We start from the raw sequence: 26,073 nt of genomic DNA, 5'->3' as shown, positions 1-26,073 counted from the left end.
TCAATTTCCTCATTTGGCAAACTTTGTCTGACGATTCGGCAAAATTATCATCATTCAGCAAAATTTGGAGTTCTTTCCGGCAAAATTATCATCATTCGGCAAAATTTGGAGTTACATTCGGCAAAATTCGGAGTTCCATTCGGAAAAATTTGGAGATGCATTCGCCAAATTGAGAATTTCTGTCCTCCCAAAAATTTAAGTTCGGTGCGTCCCTACGCACAGACTAACAATCATAAGAAGGAAAATTACCTTGCTGCTTTCAATGTTAATTCAAATTGTGGTTATACATCGTATATGATGACAATGATGAGGTCAAGATAGTTATTGTCTCCAAAATATTTAATATCATCCTCATATATATAATAACCAATTCACTAATCGAGTAACGTTCCTGACTTAATCAACAATGAAACTCGTGCCACAGCATGATAATTTGATAATATTTTTTGGTAATGACTGACATGCAGGGAAAGGCTTTATTTTGACAAGGCTGATCTGGATCCGGTCACTTAACTGTTTTCCTCGTAAGGCTCATTTCAGGAGAATGAAGAACCGAAAAAGGGGATAACAGCTATCTACTGGACTTTAGGGTTGATCCACTGGAGTTAGGGTTAAAATTTCAACTATCAAAATATCCTCTAACAGGCTCCGTTCAATTGTAGTAGCAATTTTCACTCTTCTACCTTGACGAGTGATTTTCTAGTTAATGAAAAACAACAAAAACTCACCGTAACGCGCTCACACAAATTACCATTGCTCCGACTGAAAAAGATACTTAATTTTTTGGAAAAGGTGTAGAAGTACTAAATAAATAATTCTCTCACAAAACTTGTTTAGTGCCATGTAGTAAACAAACGTAACCTCCAACCACCCTTGATGCACGCCTAGTACTACGTATTGCATAAAATGTAAACTTTTTATTAAGTTCTGAGATAGAAAGTTTTCGTAAAAATACATAGACATTATTCGGTATATTGTATTTTATTAACCGAAGATTAAAATTATTTTTAATCAACTAAAGAAAAAACTCATTCAATTTGGATATTTATAGACTTTTCTTTCTTTTTTCGATGGGAAAACAATTCAAAAAGCAACAGGTGCTTTTTTGTATTCATCGTAGAAAGCAAAAGTAAGTCTGGCCAAAGTTCAATTAAATTTCCGTTCCTTTCAAAGTCCCTCTTTTCAATTTATCCTCACAACTTTTCGAATTCGCACAAACCCCTCCACAGCACAATAAAAAGAAAAAGAAACCTTTTCTTTGAAGCGCAGGAAATCGCATTCTTTTTACCAGAAGTGCTTTGAATAAACAGAAAAAAGAGAACTATGTAAAGCAGAAACGAGATGTAACCATGGAGATCAGGTATTCTTCAGCTAGGGATCACATCTTAAAACAATCTGGAGCGGTGAATTGCTGCTTAAAAAGAATTTTATCGCTATTCGAAAAAGAAGAAAATAAGAAAATGATTTTATTGCTTAAAATACATTGTTACCATTTTTGAGGAGGACGCTATTAAAATATTTTGATGGCAATATTTTAGCGGAAATAGAATTATAAAACGACATAGCAGTTAAATTCTGTAAATGGTTTTTTTTCTGCATTTTGTCACATTTCAGAAGCATTAATTTTATGGTTAAAAAGGATTTAACATAATTATTCACACTAAGTTTATTAAGCAGTAAACGATGGCAACACAGCAGAGAAGAAAAGTAAAAGTACCGTAAACGCGGGCTACTTTGGCTCACATTTTGCAACTTTTCTCATGCTTTTATCAATAATTTTTGTAACTATTCATATTTCCAAGCTGTGGAAACTTAATTTACGCACACCTAAAGTTCTCTTGATTTAATTTTTGAACAATGATCGTTTTGTTTATAAGTATTATTACCATTTTTAATTGGTTTTTATTTGGGCCAATGTTACCCTTGCGTTTGGTTACTTGGGCTCAAAGTGGTTTTCCTTATTTAAAATCATTATACAACTAGTCATAGAAAGACAAGTGTTCATAAGAAAAACTATTTATTTGAAAGAAAAATACATTTTTTTACAAGAAATTTAAATCACATATAATTGATTAAAGGAAAATTATTTTTTTTTAAAAAAAATGTGTATGCATACTTAGTTATTTTCTCAGATATTTCCAACGAAGAGGAGTCATCTTTTCATTAGTTTTGGAGAGTGAATAATTTTACTAACAGTAATTTACTATTCGTAAAACGAAGGATTCTAAATTGTCGGCCACTACCAAAACTTGCTGGTGCGTTCCATGCTATTAACATCAGCTCCTCTTTTCCCACATCAACAGCTATCCCTGGAAACCTAAGCCCATTCCATTCTACAACAACAAAATTCCGTTAAATTTTCAACAACTTTAACAAATTTGTTCGAAGTAGATGCAACTGAGTGAACTTTTTCTAAACATGCTTCAACTTTTAGTTCCTCTTCATCTCCCATAGTAAAAGCCATGTAACCGAGCCCTGATGAATTGAGTTTGTAATCACTCTTTTTTCCGCTGCTGAGAATTCCAGGTTTTTTCTTGTGTTTTTCCTGCTTCGAGTTTTACTTTTAGCTTTTCTTTCCTTTTCCAAATCTATCTGACGGATTTTTTTCAAGTTTTTATGTTGGGCCAAAAAAGTCGTAATTTTTAGTTTAGGAGAAATGTTGTTATCGCGAAATTTTTAATTGAAAACCCTAACAGAAATGAGAAGTACAACTATACTACTACATTAAGTATTAAATAGTGTTCAAATAGGTACTTAAACTCTTAGCCTATGCTTCCTAGTGTGTGCTTCTGCATGTAAAAGTTTGAGGGGTTATAAAAACGCATGTTAGCACAAGGAACGCAGAACCACTAGTGTTGCTTCCTGAGCAAAGCTACAGATCTGCTTGGTATACATTACTGACTGCTTCGGACTGCTCTCGAGAGGAATCTGTCAAAGTATGTTGAAAAAATTGCGCCCTGAAGATTGACAGAGTAAGTTGTATTTTTTTCTCCATTTGGGGCCCTAGGGCCAAAGTTGCCCGCATTTACGGTAGTAAATTAAAGATTTTTTTTTCGTTAGTGTTGTCGCTTGGTACAGGAAACGGCGAGATTGTTCGAAATGTTAAATATAGAACCCGAACTATATGCAAATGTGCATATGCTTCACATATTTTTTTATTTTTTTCGAAGTTAAAGCATATTACTGCATAAAAACGGCAACTTTTCAAAATAACTGCATATTACTGTGTTTTTCATTCATTTTAGATTTTTTTTCTTCATAAATGAAACATTACTAGATCCCTTTTGTTCTTCATGAAGAGCAAAAAAATCTGCCGGCTTGAAGGTTTTTCTCAGGTTGTCCCATTTCTTGTTCATGCTAACTAATGCGCATACTATTTTTTTCTCATATTATCGCCAAAAATATAAGAAATGCAGGATAACAATTTTAAGTTTAAACAATTTTTGACGAATTTCCTTTTCAATAAAATCGAAATAACTTCTAAAAGACATAATAAACAATTTTGGCATGTAGTTTGTTCTATAAGATAAAACTGCGAAAACCTTGAGAACTTTATTAAAACTGAATTGAATCTTTATATCGGGTACAATATATTCTCACATTTTACTTAATCGTACATTTGCTTTAAATTTAACTAGTCAGAATAAAAACTTGTGCTTGGTTTAATCTATAAAACTAAGTTTTAAGAAATATAATGCATCGCTTTTGTAGGATGTCTTCTTATCCACGTAATAACTTCTATTGCATTGAAAGAAGGGTTCCTTGAAACCCACAAAACACGTGTATGCAGTTTTCCTACAAATTTGTGCCTAGTTGTGTTGTTTTGTATTCTTGTATTTGCAGCACAAAGGTATATGTTCTATTCTCGTACTGCATATTTATTTTAATTAAAATCTGAGCGTATATATGTCTGTACCTATCTATGTATCTATGTCTGAGTTACATCTTCCGAACGCCAGTGAACTGACCATCGAACCAGGTATCGATAGTTGAGTAATTTTCCCGTCTTTATGTTTAGTTATTTAACATGATCCTCCTATTATAATTAGCGAAGATATCAATAAAAAACTATATTAATTATGATACTTAGATTTCGACATAAAATCCCTATTTTTCGAAGACTTTCCTCCATTCAAATTATTATTCAGTGCGTCATCCCCACTTTCCGTAACTATGCTTTTATTAAAATTTGTAGTGGGAACAAAGATCTGTTGCCATTTTTTTTCTCGAATATGAACGAATAAAATTCTGCCTTTTGTTTGGAGGCTTTTCTTGTAATTAAAGATTTAAAATGTTTCCTTTTTGGTTATTTCTCTGAAATCTGCCGCAAAATTTTACTGATTTTTTTCTTCTTTTGCTCAATCCTTATTGTTGAACACGCGTCACTCGACACAACTTTTATTTTCGAGGCAGACCGTGCAAAGCCGGACGACGCGTCTAGTTTATTTTAATTTTTGTGCCATGTTTCGCCTTCTGATTTTTTCCCCCTCCAAAAGCAATAAATTACCTCATAGAACATTTTATACGTAGGTTTGAGGAAAGTGACATTTTCTTTTACTTTATGCAGAGAAAATGGCAACGCCCTGAAATTGGAAGCCATTTTCCTTCGCCATAACCGCATATGCCTTTAAGTAAGTCCTGAATATAAAACCATTTAAAACCCCCATGATGCATTGTCACCTTGTTTTCCGTTAAAGGTCACAGCGTTCTCTCTACCTGCGAGATGAATCAGCAGTTCATCGCAACTGCTTATTATCCCTAGAAATGGCCCTGACAGCAAAAACGTTCGATGAAATGTCGGGATGTTTTATAGGCTTTCTTGCAGATGTTATGCAGGTAATTTTCTTAAGCGGGCGCAGTAAGAAAATGAAAATTTCTTTTATGTCTGGAAAAGTTTCTGTACATGAATACTTACAACGTAGCGTAACGTAAGCATTAAATTGATTTGTTCTATTGTTTTTGCATAGCGGGGTTCTCAAATTGAAGTACATGTAAAACAGTGTATAAGGCTTAAAGGAAACGCGTGTTCCGTGAAATATTAAAGAAAAAAGAAAATGAATAAAGATTAAATGTCACTTGTTCATCATTTAAATTTATTTGTGTTCCATCAAAAATCGTCGACTCTGACTTAGCCAGGAGTGCACCATCCCCCCCCCCACCCCCGAGCAAGGGTGCATCCCAGGTCCTTGATTTTGAATTTTACCAGAGGCGGTGGGGGGGGGGAGCAAAAGGTATAAATTCAATGTAAATATACCATACGGCTGGGTTTGGTAGATTACTGAAAGGACGAATTGACTTTTCGTTTGTTGGGATAACGTTACCCTCCAACAGAGGCCAAAATTACCCCATTTGACTGTACTCAAAAATAATTGCCAGCGACTGTCTTATCAAAAACTGAATGAAGTTTTTGTGTCCTTAAACACTCAAATGACCCTTCATACCCACCACTACACACGGTACAACTATTTGGAAGCAATGAGTTCTATAATAGGGCAGAGACTGAATCTGGCAACAGTTTCATGTTCCAGCAAGGGGAAAAATTAGAGTGGCAGAATACAAAAAATTGTATTGACTCCGAGTCAACTGAAATATTTACTACTCTAATCTTTATTGTAAATACCATTCTAATATCTCTCGAACCGGTCTCCGTGCATGGCGGCCAATGGAAGCCGTATACGATTCGTTCCTCTACCGTTCTACAGAACTCTTTGTTTGGAAGGAGCCCTGAAGGCAGCTCTGTTTTTTGATCTACACCAGGACCCGGGCAATCCCTGATCCAGCACCCTCAGAGGCAATGATTTGGAATGGAAACTTAAACTTTATGGCTATGACAGGTTTAACGTGCATGTTGCATAATTAACATAGATCGAAGATCTCCGACCGGCAGGCACCGAACCCGCGACTATCTCGTCATGAACGCCTTGCTGATCAGGCCAGCAAGGCCACAAATCATTGTGACACATAATGCAAATTAAAAGCAATTTATTTCGAGGGTACTTAGTATCATTGCCGAAAAAAAAGAAGAAACTTTTTACAAAATCTAAAATTTTTTACATACTTTACAATTTATTTCTATGAAATGAAAATGAAGAATAAAAATTCCAATTATTAGGCATTTTAAAGTTTTTCTGTTTCCTTCTGTCTAGAAGTTTAACCTATTTCTAGGCCAAGCTTCTAGAACAATAATACGAACTCTTATATTCTGATTTTTTTTCTTTTCATTTTCTTTTTAGAACTGAAAATTATATTTCGCACATGCAGCTTTCAACCTTATAATAATTAAAAATCAATAAATTCCAGTCCCTTTACTATTGAACTCATGAAAATATTCTTTCTAACATAACACTTTTTTATCCGCACAGCCATATTTTTATGTGAATTTTAATCAATAAGTTTTATGATGAAAGCGCAAGAAAAAAAAAGCATCATGAAGGAGAAAAGAATTAATTGAAACGATGCTTTAATAAAAGCGTCAGGAATAAAATATTTCGCAAAATGAACTCTACTTTTTGTTAATAATGCACGGAATAAGAGTTAATTTTAGATGAATAATATTTCAATAGCACAAAAGATTTGCCCATTTCTTCAAAAAATGCATTCAAAGGGTGAAAAGAAAATTTCATAACGAATGAACGGATATGTTGAGTTTCTATATAAAATTTTATTTCCTATTACTTTGTATGTTATAGTATAGGCAATTAAAACTGCGATGCTACTAGATGTGGTTTTTTATTTATTAATTTTTCTTATTGATTACAACTCTATTGGCAGTAAATAGATTCTACACAAATTTTATTCTGTTTCATTCTATATATTTTGAGGTTAAGACTTATTTGCTCGTCAAACGATGCCAAAAACAACCTTGTTGAAATTTAAATTTATTGTTTAGTTCTTAAATGAGACGGTTAATTGCATTAAAATGAAAAAAAGCTCCACAAGAAAAATGAAATAAGTCATTAAATATATAAAATTTGGTTGCGGCAGGGAGTCAATGTAACTATTAGATCTGTTGTAGCTTTGCAATTTCAGGAAGATTTCACTAGCCTAATGAGTTGAGAGCAACTACATAAGAGTTCGGGGGAGGGGGGCACTAAATGCAGTTTCCCCACGCTTTACAATTTTGTGACTTTTAAGTTAAATTTCATTTTAAAAAATGAATATTGAATAATGATCTGTGAGAATTAATGAAAGATCTGCTATATTTTTGATTAGTGAGTAAATTTTTACTTGCAAAACTCATTTATTGTAATAACCATAATTAATATAATTTTTTCGTTTATTTGTTATATTAATTGTTATTTATTTAACTAGTACTCACATATTTATAAAACATTTGTTTTATTATACGTGTATCTTCTTATTTCGTCTGTTTTAGTGGATTTTAATTATTCCTCTGAATGAACCAATTTAAACGACGACATTTAAACCAGAATTCATGATCACAACAAAAGATTCTATGTTATTACCATCACATTATTATCGAACACTCTCCGTCGTGTCATTTCGTCACCAAACGCAAAATAGTTCCATTCACAAAACTGCAAATCAATCCTCGCATAATGAAAATAGCTCGCATTCTGAGCCATATCACATTTCCGCTCCCCCGACAAGAATGCTTTTGCAATTGAATACGAAGCTTAGTTTGGGCACTATAGTTAGGGAGAATGGAAGCAAGTGATGCTATTAACCGCCTGTATTCCGGATGGAATTTTTGGTGTCGCGAATTTCAAAGTTCTCATCACACTATCAAATCGCATAACTGACATGTTTTGCATTTAGTCTGTGGTTAAGGAAAATTGCATTTGTGTTAAACTTCCGTTGTTTGACGGGTGGGGGGGGGGGGGGGGGCGAAATCAGCTGCGCTGAATTACTTTCCGAGACTAGGTGATGAAAAAAGAAGAAATTTGTAACCGTTGTTGAGTAATTCAAATCTTGAGTTACATTTTAGTTTTTAGTATACTTTTTATTTTTCAAACTTAAATTTTTCAGTAAAATCTTACATTGTTTGGGAGAAAGAGTGGACAGTTGAATATTTTCTATTAATTCTAGCAGTTTATTCCATTTTTAGCTAAAAAAAGTTTGAAAAAAAAATCTCCTAAACTATACCAAATTAAAAAGAACCTGCACTCCCCAACCAACTGCAACATTCGAAGAATGTATTCAGTAGAAGCGCAAAAAATATCGATACTTTCACTGTAAAAAAATTCAGAAACGTTACTATTTCCGCATAACCTTTCGGGATTTCAAGTGTTTTTATCCACTTCTTGGAAATATCAAATATCATTAACAAAAAGTTTCCTGAATTACTACAAGTTGCACGAATGCAGACTTCTCTCTGTTGCAAAAATATTTTTAGCTCCCAGTTTAAAGATTAATTGAGCGTATTTATAAGGTGTATCAGCTTTAATTCGTTTACGGCTCGTCCATGCTGATTAAACCCCCAAAAGGAGAGATTAAGGATGGACTTCGTAGCTTTGCAAGAATTGCAAGCGAGATTCATGACACTTACTTGCAGTTCTAGCTTAGCTTTGGCCATGCTTGCAGTACTGCTTTTGGCACTGTCTTGATAAATCAGGAAGGTGCCAAGCTGTAATATTATCCGTGCCCAAGATAAATTTGAACTTCGAGAGATACAAATGCTTTAAACGGGATGATTTCTGGATTTTTCAGGAAGGTTACAGAATTTTAGCGGAAAACTTTCCTGGTTTTTGCGAGATATGTTACTGGCAGAAAGTGGGCACATCAGCTGCCTATTATTTTCCAGGAATGTTTCTGAATCGTTTTTACAGTGTTCCGAGATTATCTGGAACTGCTGAATATTTTCTATTAATTCTAGGACTTTATACCATTTTTAATTAAATATTATTATTACTTTTTAATTCTCATTAAATGAAACTAAGTAAAAGGACCTGCATTCTCACAACCAACTGCAACATTCGAAGAATGAGAATGCATTCTTCGACACTTTAAAAAAAGAATTCTTTAAAGTGTCCAGATATTTTGGTTATATAGTTTGTTATGTCAACCAATGTCTGGTTGCTTTTCCACATTCTGTAAATTACCGTTAATAAAAAAGATCGCGTATTACCAGCAAAGTGGGATCCACCGATTGTGGTGCAACGTATGTTGTAGCGAGGTCAGTTTTTTCTCCTTTTTTTTTTACTGCATTGACACTGCACTAGCAGAGAAACAACTTTTACAGAGTTCATTCATACAGGCAACTAGCGGCTCCCGCCACAGCGTTGCGGGGTAAAAAGTTCAAAAGATATCGCTTGCAGTGACGGTCGTATCGCTGTAGAGTGTACATAAACTGATAACTTTTTAATGCAACAATATTTTTTAGAACAATGCGATTCTTGGAAAGTTTCAAATTAGTCGCTCAGGGCATTGAGTTAGTAGGGATGCGCCGATAAGCAAATTAGCAGATTACCGATTGATCATCTGTTGATAATTGGCCGATTAATTGGCAGGATCGATTAATGAGCATCTTCGTTTGAAGAAAGAATGTATTTTAAGAGCGCAAAAAATATCGATACTTTCCGAGACTATCTGTGATTGCTAAATATTTTCTATTAATTCTAAGACTTTATCCCATTTTTAATTAAATATTATTATTACTTTTCAATTCTCATTAAATGAAACTAAGTAAAAGGTAAGTAAAAGGATCTGCATTCTCCTCTCAACCAACTGCAACATTCGAAGAATGAAGATGTATTATTCTTCGATACTTTAAAAAATGAATTCTTTAAAGTGCCCGGATATTTTGGTTATGTAGTGTGTTATGTCAACCAGTGTGTGTTTGTTTTTCTACATTCTGTGCATTACCGTTAGTAAAAAGAGATCCACCGATTGTGGTGCAACGTATGTTGTAGCGAGGTCAGTTTTTTCTCCTTTTTTTTTACTGCATTGACACTGCACTAGCAGAGAAACAACTTTTACAGAGTTCATTCATACAGGCAACTAGCGGCTCCCGCCACAGCGTTGCGGGGTAAAAAGTTCAAAAGATATCGCTTGCAGTGACGGTCGTATCGCTGTAGAGTGTACATAAACTGATAACTTTTTAATGCAACAATATTTTTTAGAACAATGAGATTCTTGGAAAGTTTCAAATTAGTCGCTCAGGGCATTGAGTTAGTAGGGATGCGCCGATAAGCAAATTAGCAGATTACCGATTGATCATCTGTTGATAATTGGCCGATTAATTGGCAGGATCGATTAATGAGCATCTTCGTTCGAAGAAAGAATGTATTTTAAGAGCGCAAAAAATATCGATACTTTCCGAGACTATCTGTGATTGCTGAATGTTTTCTATTAATTCTAGAAGTGTATCCCATTTTTAATTAAATATTATTATTTTTTTAATTATCATTAAATGAAACTTAGTAAAAGGACCTGCATTCTCCTCCACAACCAACTGCAACATTCGAAGAATATATTCAGTTGAAGAACAAAAAATATCAATACTTTCCGAGGCTAAGAGTGAAGACTGACAAATTTTGTAGAAAAAAAATGAAACAGAATTTAATTGAAGCATATTTTTATTTGGTTTATGACTAAGGGAAATTAAATTTGTCCTAATGTGTTCAATTGTTTGGGAGGGGAAATTGGCTGAGTAATTTTCTTTGGAGTACGAGCACAAAAATATCAATTCATTTCTGAAACGATGTAAAAAATAAAGACAAGAAACTCTCGACAAATGTTGAACAAAAGTGAAAATAATGTGACAAAACTCTAACGATGTAAACCCATCATCATGAATAATGTAACAATTTAAACAAAAACACATAAAAATAAGAAGCTACGACAATGGAGTGTTTTCGAAATTTTACAAGTATTTTTTCTGAAAGAGCATGCGCAAAAACATAGTCAACTTATTTAAAAAATGGTCAGATCCTAAGTTTAATATTAAAAAAAATATTTTTTTCGGTGCGCTTTCATTGTTTGCGCTTCTGCCGATGACATCACAAATGATGAAATGCCATTCACTGATGTCATTCACAGAGCGCAATATTTTATTTGCTTCTTGATTATCATAACGTGGAAACGCGGCAGACAGGTACGCCAAAGCATATCATTTGTTACGTCATAAAAACCACACCTTGTTTTCAAAATCGAATATTTTAAAAAAAGCAATTAAAAATTAAGCGTTGGGAAAATGAAAAAAATTTTCCCTCGCTCCGTGTTTTTTTTTTTTTTTTTTTGCTCATTCGATCAATTTCTGTGACTAAAAGTAGTAATTTTGACTGAAGGAAACAACCCCATTGTTGGTGATTATAAGTGGTATAGAATTCGTTATCTCTTGGGTGTAATTTAAATATTTTTAAACGCTAGCCGATATTGAAAACAATTTTTGTTCATTTCTAAAGGCTCAGTCAAAGCAACAGGAATAAATGCTGACGAATGTTGATGATTACAAGAAAAAAAAAGTCAACAAATTGGAAAACCTTGTTTCTCAAAAAAGAATTACAAAATATCTTACTTTTATATAAATTCCACGAAAAAACAAAGAGAAGAATCTGTATCGCCTACAAAGTTAATATAAGAAAAATAGTCTGACAAAATTCCCATTAAAAACCCGTCACCACGGGGGGGGGGGGGCTTTCCACAAACAGACAGAAAGAGAATTAACTTCGACAATAATGTTGATGAAAAAAAGTGACAAATTTCTCACAAATAATGAACTGAAAACCGCCATTTTCGGACTTGCGTTAATCTGGCTCTAAGGTACAGAAATTCGACTGAGGTACAGAAGGCAGGGGTGCCACCCTGGGGGGGGGGAGGGGGTCATGTCGCAAACTGCGCCGTTAAAATTTTTAGAGGGGGGATTGAGGGGTATTTTTCTCTTTTTCTAGGGGGAGGGCTCTTCCTTTGGGGGGTCTTCACAATTTTATGGGGGTGCGCCCTTTTTCGAGGGGGGTGCCCCTGACTAAGGTAAAAAAAAAGAACACAGGGATATCGTAAATTAAGAACTTTAATTAAAAACTGAGCAATTGATCCCTAATATTTTAACAAGAAGTAAAACGTAGTAATATCTTTTTATAGCAAGTCCATACTAAAGCTCCCAGAATATTTGATGACTCATTTTTAACTAAATTGAGCTGATTTCTGACGAGAGAAATTTTAAACCTAAACACCACTTTCATGGAATCATTCAAAATGCAAACTTAACGTTTATTTAAGTTCCGAAATCCTTGAAAACTTTCTCAAGATGTAGTGCATAGTAAATATCTAATTATGCAAAACTCTGACAGCTTCTACTCGAAAATGAGGGCTCAAAATACTTTCCAAAGAAGTGAGAGAAAAAAAGGAAAGTTCTGAGAACATAAACAAGTAGTTGGCGCGCTGATTGGACGGCTAAATCCGCCGTTCAAATTTTCCATCTCATCTTCAGCTATCGAGATGATATTCGATGCCTGGAAATAGGGAGCTGTCTATCGTGTTGACTTCCGCTTTCTAACAGTCTACGTAATTTCCGGTCTGCCGGAAGATTATCCGCTAGGGTAGCTGTGAATATGTCGTGTTCACAGGATGTTTTATTGTGTGATATGTCAGCGAAATTTGGAACCTTTTGCTTACAGTGTTTCAGAATTTCATAGTTTGTTGATCCAGTAATTGAAAATACAAGAAAATTGTTACAAAATTAAACTCTATTTACCAAAGGATGTGTATTTTTCATAGTGAAAAATATAAAAAATTTGCTTCCGTTTACAAAAAAAAAAAAACATTGTAAGTGACATTTTGAATTAAAAAAAAATTTGCTTGAGAGAGGCATACTTAGTGTTTTGAAATCAGCTTTGAATGTCATAGAGGTATGTTTGACAGTGATAGCTAATTAAGTCATTTTTCATCTATCAAAAAACGCAAAAGTCTATCCCAACTACGTTTGTTTGCTGTCACGCGATAGCGCAGCTGACGACCAGCTGAAAATATAGTCTTCCTATAAGAGAATTTTTACTCAGATGCTAGAATGACAATGTTTGTATACGGGAAAGTAGGTTCGTTTGGTTCTGCACGATACTCCTTATCAGTCGTGTTTTCATAGGGTTTACGCCATACATACCGTATATACTCAAACATTTTTTAGACACATAGCGTATACCCTCAAGCCTCAAAATTTTTCATATTATAACATACAGTAGACCCTCGTTTTACGTGGTTTCGATTATACGCGGTTTAAGATTTGACACCTTTATTTTATTTTACGCGGATGAGTTTCGGTTTTATGCGGATGCGGCAGTGTAAATATTTTCCTCTCTTTCAAAATACAAACTCCTAAAGATTGCAGATCACACGTAATAAACTTTATTTTGGCGTGCTAATAACCGAACTTGGGCCTCTGTAGACATTTTATGCGATTGGTTCCAGAGCTCTTTCCAGAAGTAAAGTTATTAAACTCACACAGTTCAGAACTCACTGGAAGAAGACATTTTAGGAGTGACAAAGGAGGCCAAAACTAACGAGGATACCGACTTCGGTGACACAGAATCCAAAACATTCACATCGAAAATTTTGAGCCATTCCTAGACAATAGAAATGATCTTTCTGATTTGTTAGTGAAAGAAGATTCTACCATGGAAATGACGCAAGTAATTATCGATGCGTTAATGCTCTGCAAAGAATTGCAGAGATAAATTCTTAATGAAAGCCAAGAAGACTTTCATAGCCAGCTCTTCTTTATAAACGGAACACGAAATTAGCTTATGTTTTCTTTATGCATGTTGTGCATAAAAATTGATATAAGTACACATTGAACTTATTATACAATTAGTCATCACTAGAATGAAGTATTTTTTTTATCTACGGAACCTAAACTCTATTTTTACACTACTATTAGAACTCAATTTACGCGGTTTCAATTTACGTGGCATTTCCGTGGAACGTGACCCCCGCGTAAAACGAGGGTCTACTGTATTATGTATATGATCGCATACACATATTGTGCAAAAAGGGTTACTGGGAGTATACCCTCAGAAAAATTGATAGGAACAACACTGCTCCTTATCAAATTTGCTACCAAGATTCACTTACCTCACGTATGACGTCACATCTGACGTATTTCACCCCACTGTCAATAACCAATCACGAAACTAGTTCTAGCATCTTTGGTCTTTGAGTGTTTTCAAATTTGCTTCTTTTACGTTTGAATTTTAGACAAACTGGTATTCGTCACTTTGAAGCACTGCAATAGAAGAAAAAAAAAGTTAAAAATCAATAAATGTATATTAAATGGAAAAAATTACTGATTCTGAAAAAATAAAATCCTGATTTTATTTTGATAAAATGGTCTTCTGTTTTTAATCTACACTATGAAAAAGAAAATTTAAAAGTGAAAAATGATCTAACGACAAAGTCAACCAGTCTTAACTCAATTAAAAATAATCAATTTGCATAAATCATTGTATACTAGTACTGAAAATAGTTTTCTTGAACGTTTCTTGTCTGCATTTTAGTCCACTTTTTATGTTCATTTTTTTTTTTTTTTTGGCTCCAAGCAGTATTGTCTTTGCTGTGTTAAATTAAGCTTATAAACTTAAAGAAGAAATTTTAAAACCTTGAGCTGAAAGAATGAAATTCAAGACGAAGTTTTAAAAATGTGATTACTTGTCAAGTCCTAAAGGGGATTAAACTGATTATTTTTTTACCGGACCAAATTAAAATTACTTTGTTATATTTCCAAAATTACGTATTGATTTGTGTTTTTTTCTTTTAAAACAACTCAGTGTTCACTTTGTGCTCAGTGTTCGATACTGTGTGCATTTTTCGAAAACGAATAAATGAATAACGAACAAAAGTTAGTTTTGTTTGTAGGGGATACAGCTTAAATAATTTTTCACCTTTACTCGAATGCCCGGTAAGTGCCTTAGAAGCTTTTCTGTAACAGTGTAGGCCCTTTAAAAAAGAATTAATACATTTTGAAATAATAGTCCGAGATCCTACAATGAATTTTTCACAAACAGTGGCTTAACCACCTTTCCATTCTTTAGCACCCTTCCACACTGTCAAAAATGAAACGCTCAATTTTGACGATTCGGCAATCCTCGAGCACTATTTCGTTATTTTCGACGATCCTTTCGTCACCGAATCACGTGATATTTGACGAAACCAGAAATCTCAAATTTTTGACGAAATTATTTCGTCCCAATTTCGTCATATTGCAGTGCATTCTGGGAATTTTTGTTTCAGTCTTGTACTTGCTTGTTAAATTATCTTACGGAAATTATCCTACAGGATTCATAAAAAAGGTTAGTATTTATTGAAATTTGTATGTGCAATGTGCCTTCTTTTATGTATTCTTACATTTTTGTTTAGTGTTGTGTTTATTGTTGTATTTAAAACACATTAAAATTGAAAACGAACGGTTCGATTAGGTTTAGAATACTGTGTGTTGTTAACTTTGAGTCACCTCCACGTTAGGCTTAGCTAGCGTTATTTTTTTTTTATTTGAAAAAGAGAATATTGGTTTGTTGACATTTATTTTCAAAAACGTACTTCCTTTATTTCGTTAAAAAAATTACAAACATGACTAAAGAATTTGTACGAATTTAAACTTACAAAAAAAAAAAAAAAAAAAAAAACACTCCACCGTAGCTAAACTAACACAGATGATATACAGCGCTTTTATAAATGGCATAGAACTTTGAAGCTTTTAATTTCAACGTGGAATATATTACATGGTTATGTGTTTTCATTCTTCTCCATGAATTTTACAAAAATAATTCTGTTAAACGAAGTGTATTTTTTAGTTTAATAGTTCAAATTTGTTTCATTCCGCATTTTTATTTTCTTAAAAAAATACTATGTACCAATCCCCCAGTAAGTATTGATATTTTTTCTTCTTCCACTCTACATTTAATGTTTTTTTTCAATATAATAATTTATACAGTAGTTCCCAAAAGTGTTCGCAAACTTATCATTTTCAATGAAATATTGCTATACCCATTAGTAAAAATTAATATTTTGGAATGGGTAAACAATATTACAAAACTTCATGAAATATTTAAGTAGCAAAATAAAATTGATTTTGAAGAAATTAATAAGAACTTTATAACACAAAAGTGTTCGTAGAAAATATTTTAAAATAATTGTTTAGCAATCTTTGAATAAAATCGATGAAACTCGAGGAAAAAAAAAGCGCTTGATGCAATAAAAAATAAATGCAAACCGTTTATATCATAGACTAATAATAAGAGTAGACCGAGCTTTCCCAGACTAGCTGATGAAAAAATTGGTTCATGGATACATCATGTGACTGGTGGAAGGATTGGCGAAACCTTTGGCGGCATGGTTGCTAGATGGCAACATTATCTATAGTTTGGCACTCGACATGTATTTTAAGACAATGTATTTTCATTATAATTTTTTTTCCAGGTGCAGAGAATGAACAGTTTTTCTTTTAATTATGCATTATTTTGGCATTAGTTTTTGATCACAGTTTTCAGTAACTTTTATTTCATTTGGAACTGCTACGTCAGCGTTGGTGTGAACGTAATGGCGTAAACGTTTTGCGTTGACGCAAAAATGTACTAACCGGTATCTTAAATTGAAATTTTAGGTAAAAATCTTACCGTTTGCTGATTTTTTTCGGGCGCTTGCATCTTTAATTGCTTATAGAGTTATTGAAATTGACTATAAAAAATGCAAAATACGATCTAAACGAAAAATTTACTATATATTAACAAAATATTTACAACTTAGAATAACAAATTTACAAATCGGACTTCATAAAAGATCATTCTTCCGTGTTCCATCAATTCTATTTATTTTATTCCTCGCGGGCGTTGATCGTCTGCTATGATCAACGCCCGCTGTTGCTAGGATATCCACCAGTCACATGGTTTGGTTTATGAGCAGCAAAAGGGTTGCCATAGCTCGGTCTACTCATATTATTAGTCTATGGTTTATATCAGCTTTTGGATCCGAAATGATACCGTCTGTTATTTTGTTAAGCTCGTAGACAAGACTTTTAAATGCTTATCCCATGTTGTTTATATAATCTCGTTCCCTGCAGCAGATGTTTCTAGCAATAAGTGCTTATGTTCATTATTTGTGGAGCCTTTTTTTTTTACTTGCATAAAACATGAAGTAAAGTAAATATCAATTTAATACAAATCATTTTAAGATAGAGAAAATATTAATTTACATAAAGAAATCTATCTTTGTGCTTGATATTTCAGCAGAATATTTTCAATATTTTTAAAAAAATTTCCGCAAATTAAAATAAATTATTGAAAGTAGAGTTTTAATGTTTAACCTCGATTTAAAAAGAAAAGATAGTATAGCAGCATGTTTGAAAATTGTAATAACAATAATATGCATTTTTTGTTTATTTTCCCACTTCATACACTAAATTTATAGGTTTTTCTATGTCAATTTGTGTTACATGATTTGTCATAATTATGAATTTTTCCATTATACATAGTTTCTACAGCTAAAATAAATGTAGCATTAATTTTATTGCCATATTTGCCGCCTGAAGGTATTGTCAACAAAAAGTGAGAAATCCCGGTCTACATTAAATCAGACTAAGAAGCATTTTATAGATGAACTTCCAATAAATCCAAATTTTTTGTTGGAGCTGTGATTTTGCTGGATACAAAGTAAAATGTCTGAAAATTTAACCGAACTTCAATTGAAAAATTGAAAGGATAATGAAAATATATGAAAAATTAAAAGGATAATGAAAATATATGATAAGAAGTAACAAGCTTTGCTTGTTTGCACCACACTGGTCCCTATTTTCATTATAAATCTTTGGAAAAAAAATCCATTGATATCAGTCAATTAGTTCTCAAGACACAAACAAACAAGGAAATGCACTTTGTTATTGGGTTTCCCCTATCTTTGGCAGCTCTTCTCCCTTGGCGTTTTTTTTTTATTTACTGCGTGAAAATTGCATATTTTAAAAATCAAGTATGCTTAGTTAAAAGGTGATACTCCCTTCGTCTCCGTCCCAAACTAGTAAGTAGAGCTACGTTTGAATATTTTTGTACTAGTGATTGATTCTGATGATTTTATGATTTTGTTCGAATATTTTTTAAAGATTTCAAGGTAATATACTATCAATTAAAAACTTTACTTGGCAAGCATTCCCTCTTAAAATCATTACCAGCTGAGTTAAAAAAATCCGAAGTACACACGCCCTTAAGCTACGCCCCATTTTGTAAGTACTCTACCCCCAGTATAGCAGAAAAATCAGTTTCTTTTTCCTACTAAATCCCTATCCATCAGCTAGAAGGTAGCTTTATGTAATTATTAGTTAACTTATGAAATGGAGCTTGGCTTCGAGTGTTGGAGCCCTGGGTTTTTGACTCGAATTTGATAATGGTTTAAGGAGGTAAAGCTCGGTAAGTAAATGTTGTTTATTGATAACATAGCACAATAAAATCTCTGAAAAAAGTGCAAATAAAATCATAATCACCAGTTTCAGTACTACTTAATTCATAAGTACTTTATTAGAACTAATTTGAGTAGGGGGAGAGAATACTTCAGAAAACATTCGTGAAGAAAACGGAACACGAAAATCGAAAAAAAAAAAAAAAAAAGAAAAACGGTGTATTTTGGCTATCGGTTAAAATAAAAATAAAAATTAAAAAAAATCACAGATCAACAATTTTCGCACTTTTGATTTTTTTATAGCTCAAAAAATGAAAATTCACGACTTGATGTGCAAAAGAATTAACTCGTTTAATGGCTAAATAATGCTGATTCTCGATAAATTGAAGAAACTCTAATTCTAGAATATTATTCAGATATTAATTTCAGAAACTAACTGAGAATCTATCTGCCTAAATAAAAATTTTGTTCATCCGCTGTAAAAATAACTCATTCTTGCAATCTGCTTGAAAAAAAGCTGTCAGCATTGAAATCATCATATATTTTGAAAAATATGAAAATTAAATCAGATGCTTTTCAAAGTCACAAGCGAATCGTTGCTTTTTAACTTAAGGAAAAAAAAAACTCAGATTTTGAAAGATATCGTGAAAACATGTTTTATTTCAGAAATAAACTGATGAATTTAATCGTAAAACTTTCCTCGAAATAGAAAAAAGATACATGTGCATGAGGGCATATACCCATGGACTTAAACCTTTACTTATTATGTTATATATTCTCTTTTTAAAACTTTTTTTAGGATGGATCCAACATCACGGAGATAATTGGAACAAGGACAGACGAAGACTTTTTCATAATTATAACAATATTCTAAATGTTCGTATATTATACATTGATTTCATGTTACACATGTTTGGAAATAAAAATAAAAACTTAGGGGTGAAAAGCAAAGGTATATTTTTATAATTATTTAACAAACATTACACTAAATTAATTTTACCGAAATATTTATTTCACATCTGCATTTTTTAAAGATTTATATTTTCAAATACCTTTTTCAATTTTGGCAGAGAATTGTTTTCAAAGTATGAAGTATGAAATGCATGCAATAATAAAATTCCTGTATTAAAAAACAGGAATTTTATTATTGCATGCATTTCATGTGGCCAAAGAAACATTCTACATACAAGCAAAATTAATAAAACAAATAATTAATTAGAAAAAGAAAAAGGAGGGCTTTTTCTTAAGATTGTCTAATTTTATTTTCTGTATCTAATTTTAGAACAAATATGTACTAACTTAAAGTTGTCCAATTTATTGTACTTTTTCTTTGAAATTTGTGGTATAAGTTGGATAAAAATCTTTTTTTTTTTTTTTTCTGGAATTTTTTATGCGATGCAATGAAGAAACTTCTCAGCAATTTTCTCCCGAGCATATATCGATCTAACTGTGCATAAAAGTGGCACATGATTTATTTTTCCAGAACCCAATGTCTGCTGAGGAAGTAGCACTTTTATATTCCCAGTAGGGGCAGGGCGATGTAGGAATTTCAACATCGTGATGCATCGCCGTCCTTACATCGCGATGTAGCGATGTAGTTCAAACAGTTTGAAATATTCTTTCCGCTATAGGGGCACCCCCCCTCCCCAATTAGGGGAGTTTTCCTTACAAAAATCCAGGCTTTTGTCAGATCTTTTTCTAATTTGGCACATAGGTTCTTTAATCACATGGGGTAGTACCCCATATGAATACTACCCCATGGGAAACTATCCTATGTGGATTTCCAGCATCAAAGGATATCTGGGCCGAATCTGGAAAAGATCCGACGAAAACTGGATTTTAATAAGGAAAACTCCTATGGGGTTTGATACACATAGCGGGGCGAAAACTACACTATGAGAATGCCGAAACATCAAAAGACAAATATACTAAATTTGGAACAGATCAGACAAAAACTGGGTTCTTTCAAGACCCCCCCCCCCCACACACACACACGTGGTTTCCCACTCCATAGCGGGACGAAGACGGGAATTTCCGAGCGTCAAAGGATATCTGTGACAATTTTGGAAAAGGCATGATAAAACTGGTTTTTTGTAAGAAAACCCCTCATTTGGTGGTTGTCCCCCATAGCGAGGCGAAAACCACCCTATGAGAATTCCTGAGCATCAATGAACGAAACTCTATGCCAAATTTTGGAAAGATCAGACAAAAAATAAATGTTTTTCAAGGAAAACCCCATCGGGGTTGCCCCCCCCCTCCACCCATACATTGACGAAAGCTAACCTCCGTGAATTCCTGAGCATCAAAGAACCTCTATGGCAAATTTAGAAAAGATCGGAAAAAAAACTTTTTTTATATAAGGAGAACCCCCAATGCGGTGTTGCTCCCCCCCCCCCCCATCATGGAGGATTGAAAACTACCATGTGTGAATTCCCGAGCATCAGAGGACCTCTGTTCCAAATTTGGAAAAGATATGATAAAAACTGTTTTTCTATAAGAACCCCTCACGTATGGGGGTTGCCCCCCATAGCGGAAAGAAAACCACCCTATCAGAATTCCTGAGCATCAAATAACGAAACTCTGCCAAATTCGGAAAGATCCAACAAAAACTGGATTTTTTGTAGGAAAACTACCATAGGGGTTGCCCTCCCTCCCATAGAAGACCGAAAACTACCCTGCGTGAATCCCCGTGCATCAAAGAGCCTATGTGTCAAATTTTGGAAAGATCCGACAAAAATTGAATTTTTTCAAAGACCCCCCCCCCCCCATCGCCCCCCCCCTCCTTTTATAAAGTGATGAAAATTACCCTGCGTGATTCTTGAGCATCTAAGAACCTCTGTGGCAAATTTTAAAAAGATCGGACAAAAACTTTTTTTTTAATACGGAGAACCCCCAATGTGGGGTTGTCTGTCCCCCCCACCCCCCACATAGAGGGACATAAACGACCTTGTGTGAATTCCCGAGCCTCCAATAACGAACCTCTGTGCCAAATTTGGAAAATATCCGACAAAAATGAGATTTTTTGAAGGAAAACCCTCATTATGGGGGGGGGGTTGATTAGATATCATGGGGAGTTTAATCTGCAATGATTTGTTTTACCTTTTTTAAGAAGTTGTTTGTTTGCATTTTTACATAAATAAAAATTCGCTTGACATATTTTATGTGCCTCTTTTTTTTAACAATTACTTGTCTTTTTTTTTTTGGTGGGGGGGGGGGGAGGGGGCTGCAGGCCCGTTGTTTCAATTTTTTCCCAAATATGACAAAGAGTCTGTACTCAATAAAAATGTTACAAAAAACGAACTAAAACAACGGCCAGTCATGTATAAAAACATGAATGTTCAAAAATCAAGACGGGAGGGGGGGTCAATTGACCCCCTGACCTCGTAAATGACGGGCCTGTGAAAGTGACTATACGTAATAAAGTGGGAAACTACGGTGGTAAGATTCTGAAGTTAGGATTTGATCACACGCACACGAATCTTATAAAATACAGTCGAACCTCGTTATAACGAACTTAAAGGGACCATTAAAATCGATTATTATAAAAAGTTGATTCGCTTTATCCAAAAAACAATAAACAATAAGACAAAGATTGCAAAAAAGTTCATTTCAGCAGTTATTTGTTTTAAGCGTGTTCGAATTAACGAGGTTCGACTGTATTCTCAAAAAAAAAATTAATGTGCTCAAAGAAAAAAAAAAAGGAAATAAATTTTCTTAAAAATTTACGAAATTAACGTCCTTATATATGACGAAATTAATTTGACGAAACTAATGCTCTCAAAACTACGAAAATGATTGTTAATTTGACAAAACTAGAATGAAGAAATATTTCGTTACATTTGACGAAATTCGCATCCTCAAACCACTAACAAAAGCAGTTTCTTCAATTTGACGAAATGTTCGCTCGGAGCATATCCCTGGAAGTGGTTTCGTCAAAAACGAAGAAAATTTCGTCAAATTTGAAAGTCCATTTCTGAGAGTGCATAGAAATTCAATAGATTTTTGGAGATTCTGTACCGAAATTTTTTCTAAACCGTAGTTTAAAAAAAAAACAGTTTTTGACGATCTTTGGAGAAGGAGAAGGTGAAGTTCGAGGCAATTTTTCGAAACTGGAACTCCAATAACGCATTTATAAATTATCTTCGATTCCGTTAGGGAGAGGCTGGTTCAGGGGTTTCTCATTCGGAAGTTTTTCGACATTGTAGTTCTAAAATTTGTTTTGAACCGAAATTCATGAATTCAACTGGGAAAAGGCTTTTATTGCCAAAACAGCGTTAGATAAAAAACGTGGCAGGGTGGGCAGAAATTTTCTGTACATCCACCCTTTCTTTGGTGAGTTCTGGGCTGATTTACAAAGGGTTTTAAAGGCAAAGAACACAGAGCTGTACAAAGTTTCCTTATTGCATATAATTTTAAAGTTCATGAGCAATAAGTAGTTACTTTATATCACACCAAACATCTAAAAATGCATCTTATGTGACAAACTATATAATTATCTCAGATAAATATGGAGAAAATAGTATTTTAACGTTTTAACAAAATTTATTCTAAAAGTACAGAAAATTACCATATTTTCTACCATATATTCTTCTACTTCTTTTAAATTTTGATCCTTAACCTGGAAAACTTTTTCTTACCGTTCTTCTACGCGGGCACCTTTCGTATTTCTGAGAAAATTTAGACGATTTTCAACTATACGCCAGGCACTACTGCAGCCAGAACTTATCTTCTGGGGTGAGGGGGCTTTGTCGTAACAGTCCATATATGGATATACTCTTAAACTGCTACATTAAAATTGGCAATAAGTGTTAAAACCAAAGGTTCTGGAGGGTTGACCCTAAAAACTCCCATTGCGAATCCCCTGGGAGTTTTTCTTTCGTAGATGCCATTTTCGGTTTCCTATCATAGCGCCATCTACATTACCTCAGATAATATTGTATTTAAAGGAAAAAAACTTTGAGATAAGGATAAAAATTAAAAAAAAGCCTTATGTAATTATCTAAAATAGTTTGCTTGTTTTTTTAGAAACTTTCTTCTTCAGTGCCAGAGGTGCTCTGATGGGAGATCACAGGAGGTCACTGTGACCTCCTAAAAATGTCCTTACTTGGTAATTTTGGGACATAATTGCAATTTTGAAATGCCCGACTACCCCATTTCATCAGATGTACTTATGTCCTAACACAGTAAAGCCTGTCTACAACGATGCTGTTGGGACCTAAAAAAATATCGTAATAGACAGGTTATCGTTATAGACAGTTTGATTATTCATGCTGACATTTTGCTGGGGCCAAAAAAATAATATTGTTATAGACAGGTTATCGTTATAGACAGTGTCGTTATACACGGGTTTCACTGTATCCGTATTTTACCATTTGAACAAATTTGGAGCTCTATTCAGCAAATTGGGAATTTTCGCCCTTCTAAAAATTAAGTTCCCGGAGCCCCTGACCAGTGCAAGACTTAATAAACACCGTGCATATTTATATGACTACCTATTTCCTTTACTTTGTAAGAAGAAGTAAGTTTTTTTTTTTTTTTTGCTTCTGCTGTATATACAAAGTTCTAAAATCTTAATGTCTTTCATTAATGTGGCTCCGAAAACAAAGCTCAGAAAAAGGCGAATAATTTTCTTAATTCACTCCCAACAGACAGCAGCACATTATGCTTCAATAATCCTTACCCTTTATGAACAATTGCGGCTGAAAAGCTTAATAATGAGCAACTAAAAGTCAAGGGAAAAATTTATGAGACTTTCTTCAGTTGCTTTCTTTTGTTTGAAATTAATTTGCACGGTGTCGTTTGCGTTGAACACCCGTTATTAAGAAATGTACTTATTTGTATGTTTACCAGCAGCAGAAAATGTCTTGCCAGCACGTAAGCATTGGCCATATTCCAAGAACCTGCTCCCTTTTACTGAGTCAGTTTTCTTGACCTAAGTCTACTGATTCTCACTCGATTGCACTAGAATGTTTTTTTGTTTGAGGGCCTCATTTTAGGAGAAAAAGCAAGTTTCTTTATTATTAAACTAATGGTACCCGCACGGCTTTGCCCGTAGTAGAAATTTAAAAGGTCATTTGGTTCACTTGTATATTTACAAATAATGGATGACGAATTTCTTGCCAATTTGCTATGTTCTTTTGCTTGCCCACGTTACGGTTCCACATTATGATAATTCCGTAATTTATTCGTCCACGTTGTAATAATTTGCTCGGTAAAATTTTCTTAAAACTTGGATATAAAAAGAACAAAATCGAATTTTCGAAAAATTGCTTCGAGGTGCACACCCCCAAGCTACAAACTAATTTTTTACCATATTTCATGAAAATCGGCCGAACGGTCTAGATGCTATGAGCGTCACAGAGATCCTGACAGAGAGAGATCCAGACATTCAGACTTTCAGCTTTATTATTAGTAAAGATTAATTGAAAAAAAAATTGCGATCTTAGTGGATTTTTGCTTTACAATATATTTGAATTTGATGCTACATATTATTTTCATTATTTCCAAACGATTAGTTCACACCAGGGCTGTGGAGTCGGAATCAGACTGATTTTGTGGTAAAAGAGTCGGAGTCGGGCTGATCATAGGCGGCTAGTACAGGGGGCAATTTCTCCCTCACTTAAAAAAGTACAGGGGTCTTGCCTCCTCACATTTTACAGCTAAAAATTATTGATCGATTGAAAAGCGATGTTACAGGGTGGATTGATATATTCATGAAAACAAAAACTAAAATACAAATTTTCTTGTATTATTTCATAAGAATAGAATTTTTAATTGGAAGCGGGTAGTTGACGGTGGCCGTCATTGTAGTTTTTGATGCTTTGTCCATATTTTTAGAGGTATTTTCATCAGTAATGTTAAAATAAAATAACATAACCTAATTTCACAAAAAAAAAAAAAAATCAGCTTCAGGGGACCGCCCCCAGACCCCATCACTTCTTTTCATCCCCCTGTTTTTTGATACACTAGCCGCCTATGGAACATATTTTTAGGTAAAGGAGTCGGAGAGTCTGAGTCGGGCTGATTTTGGGGTAAATGATTTAAAGTCGGAGTCGGGAGTCGAAGGTTTAAAATTCGAAGGGTCGGAGTTTGTTACTTTTTCTCTAAGTCGGCAACTGTGCCAGAACTTGCAGTGCCGGTGTCGGACTGTTATTGTGGGGAAGGCGTCAGCGTTGGAGGCTCTAAAATTCTCGGAGTCGGTCTTCTTCCTTTCAACTTCCCAGACCTGGTACACACAACACGAGTACACGAGTGCTCCCCTGCCCTCCTCTCATCCACAACGAAGTACGAGGGGTGTCTAACCTTTTTGTTTACATAGATGACAACCGGGGCTTAATTTGCAGGGCAGCTCACAGGACCTCAGCTCGCTCTCTTACGTTCAATTGTTTTCCCATTATTGGTTGAAGTCCCGGCTAATTAGGCATAAAAATAAGTCTTGAATACTATAGGGTTTCTACACTTATTTTGTTGGAAGTTAAGCTCTAGCGACAATAGAAGAATAGTTTCGAGTAACACAAAATATAAGTATCAATGATGAACAATATTTAATGCAAAAACAGTAAAACATAGTGTTATTATCAAGTTTTTAAAATTTTGTTATTATCAAAAGAATATTACGTATTGAGTTGGACTTTACTAGTAATATGCCGGATCGTTAATAATGTAGATCCGCGGATACGGATATAGATTCGGGAAATGATACCTTATAATTAAAATAGGAAATAAAAAAACTAATTTAAA

General features: G+C 33.9%; 1 protein-coding gene across 2 annotated transcripts in view; it reads right to left on the bottom strand.

Annotated features, from left to right (window-relative positions):
* LOC129229923 (Na(+)/H(+) exchanger protein 7-like) overlaps positions 1-26,073 on the bottom strand; it is a 288,720-nt gene that overhangs the window by 166,793 nt on the left and 95,854 nt on the right. For both annotated transcript variants that reach the window (XM_054864302.1, XM_054864303.1), the window contains exon 2: positions 14,029-14,179. The gene's annotated coding sequence lies outside the window, so the exon portion shown is untranslated. The remainder of the gene's footprint in view (positions 1-14,028; positions 14,180-26,073) is intronic.

The sequence above is a fragment of the Uloborus diversus genome, chromosome 9 (assembly GCF_026930045.1).
Source record: "Uloborus diversus isolate 005 chromosome 9, Udiv.v.3.1, whole genome shotgun sequence".
In the NCBI taxonomy this organism is placed as follows: Eukaryota; Metazoa; Arthropoda; class Arachnida; order Araneae; family Uloboridae; genus Uloborus; species Uloborus diversus.
This window is presented reverse-complemented; position numbering and strand designations above follow the sequence as displayed.